The 7,336-nt window shown below is 39.4% G+C and overlaps 1 pseudogene; it reads left to right on the plus strand.

The window, feature by feature from the left end:
• Positions 1 to 1,125: 1,125 nt before the first annotated feature.
• Positions 1,126 to 6,922, plus strand: LOC109378154 (putative gustatory receptor clone PTE01; annotated as a pseudogene).
• The last annotated feature ends 414 nt before the right edge of the window (positions 6,923 to 7,336 follow it).

Here is a 7,336-nt window from a genome sequence, read left to right on the forward strand (position 1 = left end):
TGAGGGCCAGTGACACTGCCCTCTACAGCTAAGATGCTGAACAACAGCTCAACCTGGAGCTGGGCTGCCGTGAGTCGCCGGCGACAGCGTAGGCTGCAGCCCCTGTGGCAGTGGGTTGCCATGGGCTACTGTGTGTAGCCAGCAGCCGCAGTGAGCAGCCATCCAGAAGCCGGCGACTGATCTACCTCGCCCGGGAAGAGTGCAATGATGGTGCCAACTTGGACCAGTGAAGCGACATCCTCCACAACTAGACTGAAGAACAAAAGGACAGCAACTTCTCTGTTCCCCTTCCCCCAGTTCCCCAGCTCTGTTTCCATCTCCCCAATTCCCCAATAAAAATCTTAAAAAAAAAAGTGTGAAGCTCTCCATGCAGATATAAACATGTTCAAATATGGAAATATTTTCATGTTCTAGCATGGGGGATGTTAGCAATAAAGATTCCGATATTCCTGATGTTATTTTATCAATACCATTTCAGTAAATCAATATTGCAAGTGAACTTTAAGTGGAAATAATCTTTCCAGAGAGAGCATTCCTTTTGGATATGTGACTAGTGGCGGCTAAGCGAGTGTCCCCTGTGAAGGGGTAGGGCTCAGAAGTAATTGAGCTGGACCAAGGACACTGACTTTTTCCTCGCAGGGTTCCCTAAGTCTTTAGGGAATAAAGTTCATGAACCAATTTGCCTAATTATGAGCTCTGTGCATTGAGCTCTCAAGGCCATACTATGATAAATAATCAGTCTGTCCAGCCGCTTCCCACCTGTGTCTCTTCCTTTCCGAGTAGTGATCCCCACCAGGAGTCCTAGCCTGAGTCTGTCTTTCTGCCAGTCCTGGGGACAGAGCCCTGGCCATCATTGCTCACCAGGCAGGAGAGAGGCAGCAGACTGGCCCTGCTTGGTCATGGGCCAGCAGAGTCGCAGCACTGCCCAGAGAGTGACATGGGAGACTGGCGGGGGGAGGGACTGGGGAGCATCCTTTCCTTATTGTCAGGACGAGCAGGTCGCTTGGGGTAGACAGATGGTAGGGCACCAAAATGCAATTTCTACTCCAAGCACTAGGGAGTTTATGCTCTTTTATCTGTTGGGAGTCCAAGGACTTACTTTCAGAATTCTACTCTCCTCTCACAATGGTTCCAGCTCCAATAGAAATTACCCCCATGATGGCGGAAACAGGTCTCTCTAAATTGTCCCCTCAGTACTCCAAAATCATGAGGTGACAGGGAGGAGGAGGAGGAGTAAGCAATACATCATGAACTTTCACTGAGGACTCTAAGTGCCAGGCTCTGAGCTAAGTGCTCTCTGTACCTTCTTCATTTCATCTGCATAATCACCCCCCACACCCACCCCTGCAAGAAAGAAGAATGCACATTATCATCATTTGACATATGAATAAAGAAGCACAGCACTTAAATATAACTTGTACTAGGTCAGGGGTTAAATAGGGGTGAATTGAGATTTGAATCCTGGCATCCAGACTCCAGACACAGGACACCTAGCCAGTATTCTCTCCTGGCGACTCAACCTGTCATTTCAACTGCCAGCTCAGCTCAGACAGAAGCCCCATGTTCACTGTGCTTTTCCCTTTGAGGGTTCCTAGCAGACCTCGGTGGAGAGTAATGGATGCCTCTTGCTGCACTGACTTTAGGAAGGACAGCTGAGATCAAGGTGGGGATCATAGAAGGATCAGCAGATCATAATTTAGGGCAGAGCTCTCACTTGCCCGTTTCTAGATTTTCCTTAAACTGTCTGCTTCCTCCTTCATTCCTGTACCTTAGCCCTTCTCAGTCTCCAAAGGTGGCACAAGTCCAGGCTGCTGGATTCCATTCTTAGCAAAGTAACGTCAATGAAAAGGTGTAATTTTGGTAAAGGCCTCTGGACTTGTGTATTAAGCTTTCTAAAGTGTAAGGGAACAGAGTGAAGAAGTTTAGCACATGGGCTCAGAGACTGATAATTTAATTTTGTCTGCTCTATTTATTATCTTGTGCAATATGGGTCAAGTTCTTGGTATCTCTGAATTTCAACATTATCATCTGAGTAAATCCCTAGTTGGTCCATTGTTGCAAGGATTAAACAATATAGTGGAAACAATGTATGTGATTACCTATGTAATGAATGTACTCGCATATAGAAAGAACAAAACAATTTCAGATATTTATTTATATTAGCAGGCTAGCTTCATACACTTTGGTTAACCAATCCTGATCTGAAGGTATGAGTTTCCCTGGATGTCTGACAGGCCATTTTATTTTGTCCTTAGACAAGTAGATACTGAGTGTATATGAAGGGAAACGACTGGGTCTCATTAATTTCTGATTCCTCAGAGCCTGCACTGTCTTTGGCACAGAGTAGGCAACAAAACCACAAACTCTCTGTTAAACAGTAAATATAGACCCCTAGTTCACACAAACACAGAGTTGGCAATAGGGCTTCCACCCACTGGATGCTTTTCTGACCTCTTTCAGCCCTTCCAGCAATATTCCAATGGACCACAGACAAGATGCAATAGGGCTTATGTATTTCTATGGCACGGGCTTCTTATGAACCAATTATTTTCCTTTTATAAGATATATGTTCTTCAATTATCTAACAATTGTGGTGATTTTAAATGATAAAAATTTAAAGGATGGAGAAGGAGAGGGGGAGGATAAATCTAACTTCATGGACAGACACTTTTGGGATTTCACATTTAGGATATCAAGTCATTTCACGTTCAAATTCCTTCGGACAAGAAATGCTTTGTAATTAAATATAAGTAATTAAATATTAAATTAATTAAACATTTAATTAAATAAAAGTAATTAAATATTTCTTGAGATTAAATTTATCAATAACCTGTTACTGCAAAAATAATTTAGTTTTGATTAAAATACGATAACTGAATATTAATGCCAAACTTCTGAGGATACTATTCTCCCCGTTTCTAAGTAAAAAATGCCATCAGAAAGAGGTTGAGATATTTATACACACTCCAAATTTAGTGAGTGAAAGATGTGGAACTCAATCTTTGTCTCCTGACTCCAGTCCCAGAATTGTGTCCCTTCCACTAGAGCTGAATGAATATGGTTTTTTCAAGCCTGTTTTTCCCACATGGGGAAACGGAGGCAGAACCATTGATTTTTCCTCTTGGGACTGAGTGAGGTCATCTGTGAATAAGGGAATGGATCTTGTGGTTTCTAGGGGCCTTTATGGAATGAACATTATGGTTTATAGGGTTTTCTACAAATAGTAATGTTTTTCCATCTCACTTTGGAAATCTGAGATATGCAAGCATTATTTCCTCTACAAGTTGAGAATTTCATGAGCGATCATGGAATGACTACTAGTAGACAGATATCAGGGACATCCTGATACTATATCTCAGCAGAAAGAGCAGGTAGTTGATTGTATCTGATTTCTTTTAATTGGGAAAAAAGTCAGCAACTAATAGTAAAATTCAATGTACATTGATTTTTACAATGCAAATAACTATCATTGATGTATATCTTATAGATATTCTCACTTGTGTGCTATGGGGAAGTAAAAAGATTTGCACAAGATTATCATTACAAAGAATTGAAAAATAAAATAAAGTCTGTCCCTTGGCAATATTATTCATCAGCTTAAATGTTTAAACTAGATGTGTGTACTTCACAGAAAGACTTAAAGTTTTAGTAACAACATTTCAGAGACAACATCTGTAGTATATGATACTTTTCAGGAAGTGAATTTTCAGGAAGACTATATATGGGTGCAAAATCATTCCTAACACCATGGAAACATCAGTAGGAAAATATACCCACCAAATTCACTGACAGTGGTTGACTCTGTGGGACAGGTAGGCAGGGGAGGAATGGGATCATGAAAGGATAGCAACACAACTGAAATTTTATTGGTAATATTTCAAATCTCTGTAAGTTCTGAGGCAAATATTACTGAATCTTCACATTTTTAATATGGTGAGTGGGTATTAATGATAATAATAGATTACATTAATGGAACATTTACTAATATTCAAGGCAATGATTCTCAACCCTGGCTGTATATTCGAATCAGCATAGATTCACATGTATGGATCCTGACTGAATTGGTTCTGGGCTGTTGCCAGGGCATCAATCTATTTTAAAAATCCACAGGCAAGTCAGACAGAGAAAGACAAATACCATATGATCTCGCTTATATATGGAATCTAAAGAACAGAATAAATGAACAAACAAAACAAAAATAGACTCAGAGGTATAAGGGAAAAAAACCCTGAAGAGTTGCTAGGTGGGAAGGGGTGGGGATGGGAAAGAAAGTAAAGGGATTAGAAAGTACAAATTAGTAATCACAATATAGTCACTGGATATGAAATATAATTTGGGGAATATAATCAATAATGTTGTAAAGATTTTGTATGGTGTCAGATGGGCACTTGTCTTATTAGGGAGACCACTTCATGGACAGTGTAGATGTTTGAACACTGCACTGTACACCTGAAGCTGAAGCTGAATAATATTGAATGCCAACTATGATTTATATATATACAGTCATGGGATGTGGAGTACAGCATAGGGAATAGAGTCAATGGAATTGTAACAGCTATATACAATGTCAGAGGGGTAGTTGATTGGGAGAGGAGGGTTATCACTTTGCGAGGGGTGTAAATGCCTAACTATTGCATTGTTTTGTACACCTGAAACTAAAAATAAATCAAATAAAATAAGGAAAAATTTAAAAATAATAATAAAAAGAAAAGATTCACAGGTAACTATAATGGCCAATCAAGAGTGAGAGCCACTGGTCTATATTTATTTAACTTAATTACTTACAATAAAGTAGGCTCTATTATCACCATTATAGATGAAGAAACTATCCAGGCTGTTGTTATATTATTTTCTGTTGCTTTCCTCAAATTAAATCACATTGCTACCTGCCAGGAGAAAGACAGCCTCTAGTTGCCTTCAAGGGGCTGGTTTAGGGAGAATTGTAATTCTTGTTATCAGAAAGGATTGACATAAAAATTCTTAACTAGGTAAGAAAACTGGATTTCAGGTATAGTTTTGGGACTTCCCTTGGTTGTAAAACCTCAACTGCCAATAAGACAGTTGATTTGATGTGGAAACAATGCTTCACAATTTTTAGAATTAGAAGCACATTTAAACACTGTGACCAAACCATTACATAATGGAGAAAAGCAAAGCAAAGAGTGTTTCAAACACAAAGACTCCTTAAGATTGTGTAGTGTTGATAAAAATGACCCCACATAAAAGCCTAGGATTAGGGTTAATATTTGGAAGGACTTTAAAAGAAAATTCACATATTTGAGTGAGCACTTACTTCCACTGAGGATGGATATAGGGGAAAATAAAAAAATAATGAAAATCCAGGAAGATAATGATCATATCAAAATTCTAACTGATTACATTTGACTTAAATTTAGAATACAGGTAATGTTATAGAGTGTGTGTAAATATTACAAATTAGGGGAATTTCTTGCTTTGCCTTTGGGTAAATTAAAGTATATTTGCTTCCTAGTGTCTTTTAACTGGAGTGATTTCTTTTAAGGGAGAAAGATATTTATTATTCCATATATTTCTTTTAAAGCAGGGAACTAATATTTACTGTGTTTATAACTTGATTAACTGTAAATTGCTCAGTGTCTCTAAAGTGGATATACCGGGGGTGCCAAAAAAAGTATACACATGATTTGTATTCATCTTTTGTTATCGATATATATTAAGCATTACAATTTTATACACATTTTTCCTTTCTTAAAATGTGTATATGTTTTTTTTCCGGCATCCTCTGTATATAGAAACAGGTAAATGGCCAAGAAATCAATGAGGAAAAAGTTCTATAAGGTAAAAATCTAAGAAGTAATGAGAAATATTGTTGAAGGTGCTAGAATATATGGTCCTCAGGTGTGAATGCTTTACTTTGATTTGCTTGGATGTAAAATATAGACTGAGTGCTGGCTGCTTGTTTACTTCTTTCATCTATTCCAAGCCTCTTTTCCTTTTTAGGAGATATCTCAGTCCTGTGGGACCAAAGAATCTAACACGTGTCTCAGAATTCTTCCTCCTGGGGCTCTCAGAGGACCCAGAACTGCAGCCTCTGCTCTTTGAGCTCTTCCTGTCCATGTACCTGGTAACCATGCTGGGGAACCTGCTCGTCATCCTGGCCATCAGCTCTGACTCCCACCTGCACACACCCATGTACTTCTTCTTCTCCAACCTGTCCTTGGCTGACATTGGTTTCACCTCCACCACCATCCCTACGATAATAGTGGACATCCACACTCACAACAGAGTCATCTCCTATGTGGGATGCTTGACTCAGATGTCTATTTTTATTTTTTTGGATGTTTGGACAATCAACTCTTGACCGTGATGGCCTATGACAGATTTGTGGCCATCTGTCACCCCCTGCACTACCTGGTCATCATGAACCCACAGCTCTGTGGCCTGATGATTTTGGTGTCATTTTTCATCAGCCTTTTGGACTCCCAGCTGCATAGTTTGATGGTGTCACAGCTTACTTTCTTCATAGATATGGAAATACCTCATTTCTTCTGTGACCCTTTTCAGCTACTCAACCTTGCCTGTTTTGAAATCCCCACCAATAACATATAAATCTATTTTATTGGGGCCATCTTGGTGGCGTTCCAGTCTCAGGGATCCTTTTTTCTTACTATAAAATAATTTCCTCCATTCTGAGAGTCCCATTATCAGGTGGGAAGTATAAAGCCTTCTCCACCTGTGGCTCTCACCTGTCAGTTTTTGCTTATTTTATGGAACAGGCCTTGGGGTGTACCTCAGTTCAGCTGTCTCGCACTCTCCCAGGAAGGGTGCAGTGGTCTCGGTGATATACACAGCAGTCACTCCCATGCTGAACCCCTTTATCTACAGCCTGAGGAACAGGGACATCAAGAGGGCCATCAGGAGGCTCTTCAGAAAAACAGCCTAACCTTAACACCCCTGCCATCTTTTTTTTGCAAGCATCTTGGAAAAGCTGGTATAACCAAATACCTGGAACTTGAAACCCTGCTTACTTGGTTCCATAATATTTGTAGCTCTTTGGTTTTTATCCTTTCATATCTGAATATTGCTTCATTTGGTAATCTTTAAAGAGGTCGAGTGAGTATTGTGGGATCCCATCTAATTATAATAACTGCACAATTGAATAATGTATAGCTATAGAGGCTTCCTTATTTTTCACCCATCCCAGACATCCTGGAGAAATGCACACTCCTTTTTTTTTTTTTAATGATTACAATTCTCAACCCTTTCCAAAAGTCATGACTGTTTTCCACACAATTTTGATGTCTTTCAGATCTGTTTATGTGTGTTATGTGTAAGGATGTACATAGCTGGTCCTCAG

The sequence above is a fragment of the Hipposideros armiger genome, unplaced genomic scaffold (genome assembly GCF_001890085.2).
Source record: "Hipposideros armiger isolate ML-2016 unplaced genomic scaffold, ASM189008v1 scaffold_1779, whole genome shotgun sequence".
Lineage (NCBI taxonomy): Eukaryota > Metazoa > Chordata > Mammalia > Chiroptera > Hipposideridae > Hipposideros > Hipposideros armiger.